Source organism: Cyprinus carpio, chromosome B3 (genome assembly GCF_018340385.1).
Source record: "Cyprinus carpio isolate SPL01 chromosome B3, ASM1834038v1, whole genome shotgun sequence".
NCBI classification, from domain to species: domain Eukaryota; kingdom Metazoa; phylum Chordata; class Actinopteri; order Cypriniformes; family Cyprinidae; genus Cyprinus; species Cyprinus carpio.
The window spans coordinates 38,669,485-38,685,528 of record NC_056599.1 but is presented as its reverse complement, the minus strand read 5'-3'; the positions used below and the strand labels follow the sequence as shown (position 1 = coordinate 38,685,528).

The 16,044-nt window shown below is 35.6% G+C and overlaps 1 pseudogene; it reads right to left on the bottom strand.

Moving 5' to 3' along the window:
* Nucleotides 1–1,140: 1,140 nt before the first annotated feature.
* Nucleotides 1,141–16,044, bottom strand: part of LOC122136837 — a 20,350-nt pseudogene continuing 5,446 nt past the window's right edge.

The following is a 16,044-nucleotide window of genomic DNA, read 5'->3' as shown; positions in this document are numbered from 1 at the left end:
TTTATTACAAACATGCAGCTTTTCGCTTCACAAGATGTTTATTGACGGGCTTTTCACTGCAAGGATACTACTTATGGATTATTGTGTTTTTATCAGCTATTTGGACTCTCATTCTGACGGCACCCATTCACTGCAGAAGATCCATTGATTTGAGCAAGTGATGCTTTGTGAAATGCTAAATTTCTCCAAATCTGTTCCAATCAAGAAACAAACTCATCTACATATTTGATTTGAATCAATTTTTCCGCGCATTTTATAGTTAACTACTCCTTTTAAGGCTATACTTAATATTTTTTATAAATGAAGCTTGCACAAATAAATTAACAGCGTGTTTGAGATAAATCTGCGAGAAATTATTAAAATGACACACAAGAGGCAAGTAAGGCTTCAGCTAAATGTAAACTACTGAGTGCACTTCTAAGAGCCACACACCATAGTTTTATGATTCTTATCCATACAGGGTTCACTGTTTTTTTGCGCTCACAAGTCATGAAAATGTACTCCCAAATCATTAAACTGCGGAGCTCACAAACAAATGTCTAATTTCTTACTCAAACCCAAAATCATTGTGATTTCACATATCAGTGCAGGCATTTTAATGACTGACAAAAACAACAACAGCAAGGAAGAACAGCAGAAATTAAATGACTTACAATGAGGGAAACATAAGCATAATGAATTTTGGTGCAAATTGTTCATAAATTAGATTAAATGAACGTGACAGTTTAAATAACAATGGTTTATGAATGAAGGCTCAGTTGTTTCAGTAGTCTGTGTTCTACAGCATCTCAATGATTCTGATTATGAGTGATAATCAAAATGCATCCTCACCCCATCTGAAATACTTCAAATGTTACTAATAAACAGGGCAGTGGGTTGGAGACATTTATGCTCTCTGAAATACTTCAAATGTTACTAATAACATTTGACAATAGACAATGCTCATTTATCTACATTTCTGCCTGAATATAAAGCATATTAGATAGAATGATTGTTGAAGGTTAATGTGACACAGAAGACTGGAGTAATGATGCTAAAAATTCAGCGAAAATAAGTAGGAATAAACTACATTTTAAAATATATTAAAATACAAAAACACTTTTTTGTAAATTTTTTCACAATATTACTGTTTAGTTCAAACTAATTTAGCTTTGGTGAGCATAAGAGACTTCATTCAAATGATCCCCAAATGCTGGCTTTATAACCATAGTACATATTTAATGCAATTACAGAAAAATAGAATAAAATTAGCAAACAAACTTAAAAAAAAATAAATAAAAAATGTGACGTCTCATCAAGATGTCTCGTTAGGTTCTCCACTCAGTTGCTGCATGTCATCGCCATCATCTTCACATGGAGGACGGTTACGCTTGAAAAAACCCACCTTAAACATACAGTGTTGTTTGTTAAACTCAATGGAGATTCATGTGGTTAGCATACATATATCTTTTTTACAGTGATATGCTTTGTTTGTTACTGGCCAGGAGCCCTGTATGGGACAAAGCACCCCTGCTGTTCACCATATAGAAGTACCTTCCAGAAGATGGCGCTCAGTGCAGCCAGTAGAAGCAGTCCAGCGATGACTGACACTACTATCCACCAACCACACAGGTACCTCCTCTTGTCCATCTGGGCGTCTCCATACTATATTTGTATGTGTCTAGATAGATTTACAAGGAGTTTTAATGAGGAGTTGCTTATATTTTATGATACAAACCAACCAAAGAACTAATGTCTCACCTCTGCTTTTCCTCTGGGCAGCACATCTGGCTTGATTTTTGAGGGCACATCTGCCACCTCATAGTGAGCCGTGGAGTGAAGAACGAAATTCACATATGGTCTCTGGGGCAGCAAATGGAGAATAGAAACAGAGAGAGAAAGAGCTATGAATATCAGATGATTTCATCAAATGCCTAGTGTTTGATCTTTAAAGTTTTGCCCACCTTTAAGAAGGTTTGTACCCACAGTCTGCTCATCACTCTCACTATGGCCCTCTCATCTCTCTGTAGTCCTGCAGCCTCACACTCAAACCGAAGACAATGCTCACCACTAGAGCAGTTCTGCACAGTTAGAGATATAACAATGTCACATGAAAGATGGAGGCATTTGTACAAGCTATGTGCTTAAACTGTAGAATTATCAACATTTCTATGAATATACAGCTACTGGTAACAAGAGGGACCAGTCTGTGATATCACCCTCTACTGGCAAAGAAGAACAAAACAAAACGAAACAAAACAAAACAAAACAAAAAACAACAAAACAAAACAAAACAACATAAAATACTTTTGCATTTTATCAAAATACAAATATTTCTTTTATTTGATGCCAAAAGTGCTATTCTTCAAGTGTTCTGAAAAAAGACGATTTGAGTTTCTACAATAAACATTAGCAGCACAACTTAACGTTGATAAAATAAGACATAAGACTAAGACATAATAAGTTTACTTGAGAACCAAATCATCGTATTGGAATAATTTCTGAAGGATCATGTGACACTAAGGACTGGAGTAATGGCTGCTTACAATTCATCTTTGCATCACAGGAATATTTTTAAAATATATCAAAATAGAGAACAGGTATTTTAAATTGCAATAATATTCATATATATTACTGTTTTTACTGTGTTTTTGATCAAATAAATGCGGTGAGAAACATTCAACAAACAATAAAAAAAATCTAAATTAGTCCAAAAACCGTACCACATGGACAGTATTTTTGCCACTTGCTGTTTCATATTCTGCTTTCTGTGACAGGTCCACGTTTGTTGAAATGATGAACATGGGTACTGGAGGGCTTCATCGTTACTAACTGTGGACCAACATAAATAGCAAAGGTAGCCTACAGCAGTTATTGCGCGCTTAGCCACTTGCATAAACGACGTATTTATACTTACAAGGAAATATATCATAGGATTTTTTACTGTACATGGTACCATAGATATACCACAGTATCTTGGAGTGATATGTAAAACCCAATAGTTATGATTATAGTAATCATTCAGTATCATAAATCAGTATCAATAATAGTATGTATTAAAATAAATGGTAATACTGTGCTATGGTACCACCACAGTAAACTGTTGTTAGGGTAAAATCCAGTGTTTACAGATATTGGTGTGCTTTTTTAATAGTTTATAAAGTGTGTTAAGATTATATTGCTGACAAATGGACTTGTTCAGAAAGTTTAATTTAGAAATGATGGGTCAGTAGGGGGCACTCTCACCCCATGTGGGTCGATGTTGGAGTAGTCTGTCTGACAGGAGATGAGCTCTTCAGAGGCATTAGCAAACACATAGAGCAGATAGGACTCATTTTGTGAAACAGGAAACTCCAGTGTAAGATTAACTTTGACTGGACTGGGGCCCATGTTTCTTAGCTGAGACAGGGAGAGTAAAAACTTTATGCTTAGTATTGCGAAAACCACTTAAGTGAAGGTATTAACTGTAATCCTAGACTGAGCATATTACCTCATATACATGCTCTACGAGTGGGCCTACTTCATCCAAGTCTTCTGGGAAATCCTTCGGCTCCCATTTAGCAATAGGCAGGACACAGTCAACCGGAGAAGAGACTCTGTAACAGTGTTAATTTAGTGTCATCAATAAACATTTACAGATTTTGTTAATATTTTGAATTGGCCTTTTTTTTTTTTTTTTTTTTTTAGTGTTTTTGTTTTTTTATATTTTTTTTTGTTTTTTTGTGTGTGTTTTGTTTTTTTTTTTTTTTATTATTATTATTTTTTAATATGTCTGTATAGTTTTTAAAATTTGTTGTTTAGTTGTATTATTTTAGTACTTCATCATAAAAATAACAAAAATGAGAATGTTGCTTTGACTCTACTTTTTAGCCAACACATCATTATCTTCCTTCAATTTCAGTTTCAGTGCTTTTTTTTTGTAATGGGGGAACACAAAAATGATATAAGAAAATGGCAGCAGCACTAACCCACGCATCTCAAGGAGTCTGGGAAGCTACAGCATTAACATCAACCTGCAATTGGACCAGGTTACTGTCTGGGTTCTGGCTGTTCTTACTGAAAACAATAAGAGAGATCAATTAGAAGAAACAGAATATGATGATTGTTGTTTAGCATTTTTTATGGAGCAGACAAGCTAGCAAAACAGAGACATCATTTTGTTCTGTTTTGTTAACAGCACAGATGGTTTGTTTTTATGAATGTTCACACCTTCGTATTTGCATTTGGAATGTGATGTGGTCCTCCACCTGTTCCAGGCCACCCATGCTGAAGTAAAGACTGCTTTCAGCTGAATGAGAGAAAACAACCGAGAGCGACATTTTCTTTAACAGGCTGAACATGAATGGTCACCCAAGGTGGGTCATTATGTTGATCATGTCACCCTGACCTGATGTCCAGCCTCCATGGGGTTTCCCAGATCACAAACCACAATGACTGAGCCGTTCTCCTTTTTCTGACCACACACCAAGTGAGTGAAGTTCTGCACAACACATTTTACACCTTAATGTGACTCAAACCAGCAATAATGCTACTATTCACATGAACATAAAATAAGTGTGATGACAGAAAGGGGGCAGTCAGATGTCAATTGTTAGGCTTGCTCTAGTTGTCTGGCCAACACACACAATGTGAGTTGTCATTTGTTAGTAAATCATATTTGCAAAACACACACACACACACACACACACACACACACATATATATATATATATATATATATATATGTAAATATAATATTAATATTAGACTAAACACCTCAACATTTATACACACCCACACACACACACCACACACACACACACACAGACACAGACAGATAATAGACATAAAACACAAAAGAACATAAAATTCATAAAAATTTAACTAAAATAAATCATAAAAACCAAAATAAATAAACATAAAATTCATAAAAATAAATAACTCTCAGACTGAATAAACTCACCTTTTAAGGTGTTGTCACATTTATTGTTGTTCAGTGAATTTTCATAATTTTTCTTTCAATAGGAATCCATGCAAATTGGAATTTTGCTTGCAAGCAGAAGTTTTCTTTGTGCAGATTTTGCGCTGGGTTCAAGTTTGTCATGCAAATTTGCCATGTTGACCAACATGGTTTAAAAGTGACTTCTATTTGATCTGTGCTTCATGTTTTGCTACACTTGACAATGGACATTTCTGCCCACAAAATTATGCCAAAATTTCACTAATGTGACAACACCTTAAGGCACACCACTAAACATTGTTGCTTTTTTGTAAGCAAACTGATATAAATTTCTCAGAGTACAACAGTAACGGTCTGTTCACACAACAGCATGATTGGAATTGATGTTCTGTAACTTGTGATCCTGTCTGCAACAAACAGGAAGTGACTAAACCCTCACCTCCTGGTTGCTCACTACACCCTGATAATGCGTGTGTGCCGGCGGGCTGATATATAGCTCAGTCTCATATGCTCCCTCTCCTTGATTCTCAGCCTCGATAATCAGCAGCGCTGGATTCTCATCTCCGATCAGGATTGGTTGTGTTTGACCTGTTTTTGACAAATGTTTACTTCTCTGTAACCGGTTTATAACTATAACTGTGACAAGATAACAAAGGAACTTACGCTACTGCCTTCAACCTCAGGTCTGGTATACAGATGTTATCTTGACCACAGTTTAGTATTATCCGTGTCTAGATACAACAAAAGCTTTCAACAGGTTCATATAAACGTGTACGTGTCGCTGTAATGACAAAAACTATATATTCCAGCCTTCACCTGGTCCAACGGCGACACTTTGTCCATGCAGCACTGCATCTTTTGGGGTTAGCCAGGCTGTAGTTCACTGAGATGAAGATTGGACACAGCTTGTCCTTAAACTCAGGCTACAAAGGAATAGAATGAGATGAAAGATTACCCACTGAAAAAACTGCAACAGCTTGCATTTTAAATGACAAAAAAAGGATACGTGAGAGAATTGAATGCAGCAAGAAAATCACATGAATGATCTGTTGTGCAGTTGGGAGCACAAAAGCATTTCAGTTTGTACTTAGCGCTAACTAGATCTAATTTATGAGTGTATATAGTTGTTGTACTCTCAACAGCACTCAAAAACATCGTTCTGCGATGTGAAGGTCACTGGACTCGTGCGTCTCAGTTCCTGCACATCAGTATTTTGAAAAATAGTTGAAGAGGATGAAACACACCAGTAGGTAGGCCGTGAAGTTCTTGCAGACATCTGCTGAGTTTCTCTCCACTGAGAGATGGAAGTAAGCGGACGGTTGGTTGGAGTCCAGTAGGAGGGTTCGTCTGGCCATGCTCTGCTTCATTCTGTCCAGCTGAAGCTCCGTGTTTAGCACTAGAAAAAAAAAATATGTTGCAAACAGTTCAAGAACTCACAAATCTTTTATGACACCTTCAATGCACCCAAAATATTTTCTTTTAAGACCCTTTATATGTATATGTATTATCTATCTATCTATCTATCTATCTATCATCAATCTATCGTATCTATCTATCTATCTATCTATCTATCTATCTATCTATCTATCTACATCTATCTATGTATTATCTATCTAGCTATCATGACAACTCTCGTAAGATTTTAGCATAGTAATGGATATGACAGTGCAGTGCAGGGTTTCAGGAACTCTGAAAGCGCACTGACAAATGCTCTAGTAAATGCTCTAGTGTATGCTAACCAGCCATTAAACTATAAAGCAGCAAGCGCTTTGGCTGCGTTTGCCACATGAACCAATTTAGTTTGTGCCAAGGAGTTTATCACTGTGAATATCATTGGTTTGCGTTGAAGACCCATCAGCCTGCGCCATCTAGAGTTTCATGACAGAACTTGGCATATATATATATGTTTGCTTCAGGACACTTGCATTATTAGGGATGCTTATTACCACTATGTATACCACTATTAATAATTTCATATGGATCACATACCAATCTTCTCAGGAATCCTGTGGCCAGAAACACTGATGCATGCCATAATTATAAAGCTATGGAAAAGAGAAAACAAGTGCTTATTATAAATATTCTACAGAAATACTACAACTATGTGGGTTTGAATTCAAGGCATGCAGACAATATGGATTACATCACTGATCAATGAAGGTCCTTGATGCATTGTGATTGTGCATTCGTCCTAAAAAAAGACGTGGGTGCAGTCAATGCTTACTGTACCATTGCTGACCCGAACTCTGCTAATCCTTGAGAAGCTTTTCATGGCTGACTAATCAAGCATGAATGTCAGCCACTTGAATCATGATGACATGAAGCTGTCTCTTGTACTAAGTTCAGATGCATTACCCAAGTAACGAAGGTGCTGCTCTGGTGGAGTTGACAGAATTGGTCTTCGGGGTTCAAAAGATCAGGGAAGAATGAAACTCGAGCCTGTGTCCTCACTACAGCCTGTGCCCTGATAAAGCCAAACACATTATTGATCCAACACGCAGAATCACTTCAGTGGTTCTCAACTGGTGGGTCACGAGTCACGACCCACAGCAGGGAAAAAAATGCTAAATTTTCCTGTTAATATCAAAGGCTGTGTGTACCATCAAACTCTTTGGCATGTTTTTTTTTTTTTTTTTTTTTTTTTTTTTTTTTTTTTTTTTTTTTTAACCAATGGTTTTTTTTTTTTTTTTTTTTTTTTTTTTTTTTGTTTTTAAGAAGTGTATATGTGACCCTGGACCACAAAACCAGTCATAAGTAAAACTGGGATATTTGTAGCAATAGCCAAAAATACACTGTATGGGTCAAAATGATTGATTTTTCTTTTATGCCAAAATCATTAGGATATTAAGTAAAGATCATGTTCCATGAAGATATTTTGTAAATTTCCTACCCTAATTATTCAAAACTTAATTTCTGGTTAGTAATTCATTTGGACAATTTTAAATGTGATTTTCTCAATATTTTGATTTTTTTTTTTGCACCCTCGGATTCCAGATTTTCAAATAGTTGTATCTCGGCCAAATATTATCCTATCCTAACAAACCATACATCAGTGGAAAGAAAAAAATTAACTCTTATGAATTTCTTTTAATTAATTTATTTTTTGTGGTCCAGGATCACATATTTAGACTTTATACAAGTGTGCATATAATTTTATGTTACGTTTGGTATGGTATATGGTACATGGATATTTTTCATGGTAATATTTATTAATTAATTCAATAAATATTATTATATTATTATTAAATAAATAAATACATGATTATTTGTATTTTATGAATATATTAATTATTGTTCATGTTTTATTTATTTATTTTATTAATTAATTATTTTATTTTATCTTATGTAAAATAAGAATAAAGATTTTTCACAGCCCTTTTTTTTCTTCTTCATATGATACAGTCATTTTGGTACTGTGTTGGGTCACCACTTGATGTCCAGTGCAAAATCCAGGTCCTGAATTAAAACCAGTTTGAGAACCTCTGGTTTAAAACCAATATACTGAAAATTATGAAGCATATATAACCATATGATTACAATAAATAATTTAAGGGTTTTTAACAGTAATTTGGATTATTTTTAAACAGGTACCTGTAGGTTGCTACTTTGCTCACACCCCAAGCGCCAATAATGAGATCTAAATGGGGAAAACCCAAAGGTATATTATATGCTTGAAATCCAGAATGGGTCTATCCAGAGAGAGATAAGGTACATGACAGTCATGTTAAACTGGAGGAAGGGAGGCGGGGTACTACTTTGTCTTGTCAGAAGAGACCTAATAGATCAGTCACCACAGACAGAGAGTGAGATAAAGAGTTGCCAAGAGTCCCTCTCAAGAGGCAGGTGCTGTGTGTCAAAAAAGCATTGCCATGTCCACACTGGGACCCCAGTGTCAGAGCCCATTTCCATTTATATCTGTAATAAGAAGGCTGTGGCACTGACTAAAGCATTCCTGTCTCATGGTGACTCAGACAGCCCTTCTCTCCTCCAACGGATTGTGGGAAGGGGCTCTTAGTGAGATTGTTCACAACAGACATTCATCTTGAGGACAATCTCTAAAGCTCAGGTTGGCTCTACCATTCGGTTATTTGTGGGTTTTGTACTCTAAGCATGACTCATAGGTGGCTTCATGGGGTTGTTGGGAAGGTTATGGTATTTTGATGCAGTGACCCAGCTGAGGTTTACTGGTCAGATTTTAATGGAAGGTAATGGGAGGAGCACAGTGGTCCCAGGGTTCTGGTGAAAAGAGCTAGCATTTGCTGACATTGGTTGGAGACAAAATTGAAAAAAGGAACAAAATAAAATTAATTTAAAGGTAAAATTAATTTAAAGGGATAGTTCATCCCAAAAATTAAATCTCATCTGTAGTACTTTCTTTCTTCCAATTAACACAAATGGAGATCCATACAATGAAAGTTTCACCATACTTTTATTATGGCTTTATGTATTTTATGTATCTCATTGTATTGTTGATTTTCCTCTATTCAGTTCTATAGAAGAAATAAAGCCTGACTGCTTTCCAGTATTTTTAAGTAATATATAACATACCTGGATATCCATTATCATCAATATCTGTCCCTCCTCTCATGCTGAAGCCAAACATTGGAGGATCTTTGAGGGTCTTAAACGGGCTCTCAATGACCTGAACATACTGGTTTGCTCAAGCCATCACTCTGACCCAGGTAAATAAACACTTGACCTCCTTCACCAGAGCCAGGTGCCCCAACAGCCACATCTGAGGATAAAGGAATAATAAATGAAAATAATGAAATAGAGAAAGAATAACAAATCATATATTATATAGTGTTTCTTCAGCCAGTAAAGTAAAGAGTATAAATTACCTCATAATTAACAGTAAAAGTTAGTATTTAGCAAGAGAATGCATAGTAAAATATTGTAAAATTGTGTTATTTACATTATTCGAACTTTTGATATTAGTATGAGTTTGTTTATTTATTTTTGAAAGAAACTAATGCTTTTGGTCACCAAAATTGGTCAAAAGTGACTGTACAGACAAAAAAAATAATATTATGTCTTTAAAGTTTTATAATATAAATGTATCACAATTTCTACAAAAATATTAGGTTGCATAACTGTTTTCAACGCTGATAATAATGAGAAATGTTTTTTGAGCGGCAAGCCATCATGATTTCTGAAGGATCATTAAACACTGAAGACTGGAGCTTAATGATGCTGAAAATTCAGCTTTGCATCACAGGAATAAATGACATTTTCAAATATATTCAAATATAGAAAACAGTCACTTTAAAATCTTATAATACTTAAATATATTACTGTTTTTGATTTATATTTAATTGGAAAATGCAGACATGGTGATATTTGAACAGTAAAGTAGTTATTAGATTATTTTGGATAGTATCTAAAAGTATTTTTTTTTTTATTTTTTTGTACAGTTTAATCTCTTTTAAACCTTAAGCACTAGAACTCAACATGAATCTGAATTATATTGTGACAGACGAAGAACACCTGACCGTTTTAGGTCAAATCACTTTCAGATGCTGCTTTCATAGCTGAGAAAAATGAGACTGCTTGAGCGTCTGCTGTTTTTAAGTGGACAAGATTCATTTGCTTGTAACTAGAAAAGAAATAAGATTCTGGTGCTGAATGTAATTTTGTATAACAGCAACCACAATGCCTAATGTAAAGACTTTACAACCTGTAAAGATCAATGCTTGAGCCTACTGTCTGATTTTTCATCAGATTTGTCTTGTGTCTTCATGTGTTTTTTTCACTGCAATTCCTGCTCTATAATGTCAGATAAGTCCTTACCATTAAAGCCATCATGGTCGATGTCTCCCAAAGGGGCTATAGCACTGCCAAAACGCCCAAAGGCATATGTCCCTGTCAGGATCTGGTTGGGTCTGGAGGAGAAGGAGAAGCCCTTTCTTTGCAGGTAAACATAGACTTGTCCCACTTCTCGAAATTTCTGAGTGGATAACTGCTCCATAAAAACGAGGTGCTCCCAATCAGGATGTCATCACACCTGATGACCACAGAGAGGGTATAATTCATCTCATAAAAACATTTGATCAATTCTCATGAACTACCAGAAAGAGAAATTGGTCTCTGCAGGAATGATTTACCCATCTCTGTTGATGTCTGTTACTGCCACAGAATGTCCAAAATAAGACGCTATCTACAGAAAAGCAGACAAAAAGTATCATTACTGCATTAAAAATAAAGGTAACATACACTACCATTCAAATAATTGGGATCGGTAGGATTTTTCATGTTTCTGAAGTCTCTTATGCTCACAAAGTCTGCAATTATTCAATCAAAAATATGGCAAAACAGTAATATTATGAAAAAAGTATTACTATTCAAAATAACTGTTTTCTATTTTAATACGTTTTAAAATGTCATTTATTCCTGTGATGCAAAGCTGAATTTTCAGCAGTCATATCACATGATCCTTCAAAAATCATCCTAATATGACAATTTGGTTCTCAAGAAAATGTATTATATATATGAAACAGTTTGTGCTGTATGGTGGAAACCGTATACATACATACATACATAATATATATATATATATATATATATATTATAATATATATATATATATATATATATATATAATCTTTCAGGATTCTTTAATGAATAGAAAGTTCAAAATAACATTTGTTTGAAACTTTTGAACACTTTTTGAACAATATAATGTGTAATAGCTGAAGAAAATTTTATATATATATATAATATATATATATAGATATATATATATATAGGTGCGTTTTCAAAAAAATAGAATAAATAGAATATAGTGAAAAAAAATTGTAACTTATTTTAAAAAGTGAAACTTTCATATATTTTAGATTCATTACTTGTAAAGTAAAACATTTCAAAAGTTTTTGTTTTGTTTTAATTTCGATGATTAGAGCTTACAGCTCATGAAAGTCAAAAATCCAGTATCTCAAAATATTAGAATATTTCCTAAGATCAATCAAAAAAAGGAATTGCAAAATGGAAAAGTTCAAGTTCTTTGAAGTATGTTCATTTATGCACTAAATACTCATTCGGGACTCTTTTAGCAAACAACTCCTCCAGCATCAGTGACAGGTGTGTCATGGAAGCAATCAGCCTGTGGCACTGCTGAGGCCTATGAGCCTTCAGCACATCTGTATTGTCGGATTGACTGTTTCTCATATTTCTCTTGAAAATACCCCATAGATTCCATATGGGGTTCAGGTCAGGCATGTTGGCTGGCCAATCAAGCACAGTAATATCACGGTCAGCAAACCACTTGGAAGTGGTTGTGGCACTGTGGGCAGGTGCTATGTCCTGCTGGAAAAAGAAACCAGCATCTCCATAAAGCTTGGTAGCAGATGGAAGCATAAAGTGCTCCAAAATCTCCTGGATTCACTTGGACTTGCTAAATCACAATAGATCAACACCAGCAGACGTCACGTCAGCCCAAATCATCACTGACTTCTGAAATTTCACACTGGACTTCAAGCAGCTTGGATTCTGTGCCTCTCCAGTCCCTCCTCCAGACTCCAGACCTTGATTTCCAGATGAAATTCAAAATGTGATTTTATCTGAAAAGAGGGCTTTGGACACTGAGCAAACAGTCCAGTTTCTTTTTCTCCTTAGCCCAGGTAAGATGCTTCTGACATTGTTTCTGTTTCAGAAGTGGCTTGGTAGCCCTTTTCTTGAAGACGTCTGAGCTTGGTGACTCCAGCTTCAGTCCACTCTTTGTGAAGTTCTCCCAAATGTTTGAATCACCTTTGTTTGACAGTATTCTCAAGCTTGCGATCATCCCTGTTGCTTGTGCACCTTTTCCTAACCAATTTCTTCCTTCCAGTCAACTTTGCATTTAATATGCTTTGATACAGCACTCTGTGAACAGCCACTCCTTTCTGTGATTACCTTCTGTAACTTACTCTCTTTGTGGAGGGTGTCGTTGGTGTTTTTATGGTTAGTTTTGGTGTGAGAAGTTTTCTGTGGTGCAAAAGGCCCTAAGGAACAAGAGATACCCCAGAATTTATTTTGTAGGGATGGTCATTTAATTAAACTCATATTCTAATATTTTGAGATAGTGGAGTTTTGACTTTCATGAGCTGTAAGCTCTAATCATCAAAATAAAAAAAAAAAATAAAAAATTTTAATGTTTTACTTTACATGTAATGAATCTAGAATATATGAAAGTTTAACTTTTTGAAAATGTTACAAAAATTTTTTTTTTTCACAATATTCACATTTTTTGAGATGCACCTGTAATATGAAAAAAATCACTGACCCCAAACTTTAAACAGTATTGTAATAGCTTAACAATAATAGACTATTGAGAACAAATTAAACAGAATTTTCACTAGTTCATATCCTGTATTACAAATCAAATCAAATAACCTGGATGCCACTAATCGCCTTCATGATTTGCAGGGGCTCAGTTGCTCCATTTATTATTTTAACCTAAAAACAAGCATAGTACAACAACAAATTTACCCGATCAACTCCATAATCAATTGTGTAACTGTACACGAGGATAATTGAAGTGCATATCATCCATGTAACAGTGTAAAAGAGCGCTTACAGAGCCTGCGGTGTGCAAATCGTTTGGGACGCTCCACAACATAATCTGCAATCATCGACAATAAAAACAGTGCAGATAAGAGCTGCAGATGAAAGTCATGTGTGCATTTTTAAACTGAATATATGAAAAAAATTAAATGGCTTGTTATTTATACTTATCACCTGTGATGCTGTCTTTATTAAAATGGCCAGCAGCAACAGAGTATCCTATGATGCAGAACAATAACAAAAACTTTCACTGGATGATTTTATCATCATACTGTACTTATTATATATAAAAAAAGAGATAACTTAGTCTCAGTTTCTAATGTCAGACATCACATCTTACCCAGGATACAGGTCGTTAGTAGTCAAAATCTTTCTGGAGTTTTGGTCTCATCTCTCACTGAGTGAAGGGGGGAGATGATGTACTGCCACTTGCTAATGATGTTAGTAAGAGATGCAGTGATGATCTGACCTGAAGTAAAGAGAAAAGCTGTGTGACAGTGCCGCGGAAGTGACAGTACACTTCACAAAGTCATATAAACCCCACTGAAAGTGCTCTGTCAATTAACATTTAAAAACAAAAACATCTTTTCAAATATTTGAATCACTGTAGTAAAATCAGCCTTGTTCTAGACTAGAGGGAACATTCTTTGTAAGATCGCCTCCTCTACATGCTGTAGCTTTTCTAACATACCTTACCTTGAAAATAATAGCCTCCTGGTGCACCGAGTATCACTCTGCCATTCTGTCAAAACCATTGTTTTTAAATAAAGGAAAAAAAAAAAAAAGAGATTTATTATATATATCAATTATATATAATTATATATATATATATATATATATATGATTAATATATATATATATATATATATATTTCCATGTTATAACCATTTAATAAATATTTTTATGGTATCATATGTATTGCATATAATGGCAATTGTATGGTAAGGAATTTCATTCATTCATTCGTTGGTGACTTGGATATGCAAATACATTCAAAATAGCTCTATTCAGATTACTCCACTGTCATTAAAAGAGAAGCAAGGAACCTCTGTGATATCTGTGGTAAATCCAGCCTCACAGTAACGCTTGTCACGATCTGCACATAGGGATTGGGCCATTATTGGTCAGAGTGCTTGAAGCGTGAAACATTAGACAATGAAATCACAGAGAATTTATAATGCATATTTAAAACAGAACTGTAATCATAGCGGCTATATTTCTCAATAGGGCAGCAGTAAATGCAGCATCTTACAGCCTTTGACGTAAAACCCTCGACATAAATTCCCTGCAGGGGGCGTTAGTAAGTGCCAGCTTTCCTGTTTGCATGTCCCAAAAGCTGGCAGTTCCCAAACAGGTGGTATTCATGGCTTCCTCCTTTTCGGTAAGCACGTTCCAGTGGAACAAGGGAGCACAGGCCTGCCGAACAGGAAATAACATAATATATACAGGTGCATATCAATAAATGAGAATGTCGTGGACAAGTTAATTTCAGTATATTTAACTCAATTGGGTGTGAAACTGGTTGTATTAAATACATTCAGTGCATACAGACTGTGAAGTACTTTAAGTGTTTGGCTTTCTTTTTATTGTGATGATTTTGGCTCACATTAACAAAACCCCACCAATTCACTGTCTTAAACAAATTTGAATATTTATCATAAACCAATAAAAAAAAAAAAAACATTTTTAGTGAATTGTTGGCCTTCTGGAAGTACGTTCATTTACTGTACATGTACTCAATACTTGTTTAGGGCTCCTTTAGCTTTAATTACTGCTTCAATTTGGCGTGGCATGGAGGTGATCAGTTTGTGGCACTGCTGAGGTGGTATGGAAGCCAAGGTCTCTTTGACAGTGGCCTTCAGCTCATCTGCACTGTTTGGTCTCTTGTTTCTCATTTTCTCTTGACACATACCCATAGGATTCTCTCTGGGGTTCAGGTCTGGTGAGTTTGCTGGCCAGTCAAGCACACCAACACCATGGTCATTTAACCAAACTTTTTGGTGCCAAATCCTGCTGGAAAATGAAATCAGCATCTTCAAAAAGCTGATCAGCAGAAGGAAGCATAAAGAGCTCCAAAATTTCTTAGTAAACGGGTGCAGTGACTTTAGTTTTCAAAAAACACAATGGACCAACACCAGCAGGTGACATGTGCACCCCAAATCATCACAGACTGTGGAAAAACTTAAGGACTCTGGACTTCAAGCAACTTGGGCTATGAGCTTCAACCACCCTTCCTCCATAATCTAGGAAGCTCTTGGTTTTCCAAATGAAATACAAAACTTTTGCTCTCGTCTGAAAAGAGGATTCTTGGAACCCACTGGGCAACAGTCCAGTTCTTCTTCTCCTTAGCCCAGGTAAGATGCCTCTGACGTGTCTGTGGTTCAGGAGTGGCTTAACAGAGAAGGACTACAGACACTGTAGCCAAAGTCCTCGACACGTCTGTGTGTGGTGGGCATCTTTGATGCGTTTGACCCAGCCCTCAATCCATTCCTTGTGAAGTTCACTCAAATTTTTGAATCAATTTTGATTGACAATCCTCATAAGGCTGTGTTTATCTCGTCGGTGGTTGGTTGTGCATCATTTTCTGT